General features: G+C 57.1%; 1 protein-coding gene across 1 annotated transcript in view; it reads left to right on the plus strand.

Annotated features, from left to right (window-relative positions):
* Window positions 1-257: 257 nt before the first annotated feature.
* LOC125488241 (astrocytic phosphoprotein PEA-15) overlaps window positions 258-564 on the plus strand; it is a gene marked incomplete at its 3' end in the record, with an annotated part of 33,811 nt that continues 33,504 nt past the window's right edge. Inside the window, exon 1 of the mRNA XM_048621175.1 lies at window positions 258-466. The remainder of the gene's footprint in view (window positions 467-564) is intronic.

Raw genomic sequence — 564 nt, forward strand, 5'->3', positions numbered from 1 at the left:
TCTCAGTCTCTCTCTCTCTCAGTCTCTCTCCCTCCCTCTCCCTGTCCCTCTCAGTCCCTCTCTCAGTCTCTCCCTCTCTCTCCCTCCCTCTTTCTCTCCCTCTCAGTCCCTCTCTCAGTCTCTCTCTCTCTCCCTCTCTCTCCCTCTCAGTCCCTCTCTCAGTCTCTCCCTCTCTCAGTCCCTCTCCCTCTCAGGCTGACGTCACTGTATAAACATGTCACCCTGGCCCTGCTCAGTTTCCAGTCTGTTAGAGACAGGCAGTGCCTAGCGATTTTGCCCAACCCCTCTCTCCTCCTCCTGCCCCCGCCCTTCTCACTCAGCTCCTGGGGTGAAGGGGACCGAGAGGAAGCTGAGCAGATTCAGCAGGAGCCTTGGTGAGAGAGAGAGAGAGAGAGAGAGCAGGAGGTGTTGCACTACCTCCCAATCACAGCAACCACCCGTGATTCAGACCTATCGCCACATCTGGGTAAGATGTACAGCCCTCTGTCTCTCTCTCATTCACTGCTTCGCTGCCTCTCTCCCTCCTTCACTGCCTCATTCCGTGTCTCTCCCCTTCGCCAGCTC

Source organism: Rhincodon typus, unplaced genomic scaffold, assembly GCF_021869965.1.
Source record: "Rhincodon typus isolate 14 unplaced genomic scaffold, sRhiTyp1.1 hic_rhity00000082, whole genome shotgun sequence".
NCBI lineage: Eukaryota > Metazoa > Chordata > Chondrichthyes > Orectolobiformes > Rhincodontidae > Rhincodon > Rhincodon typus.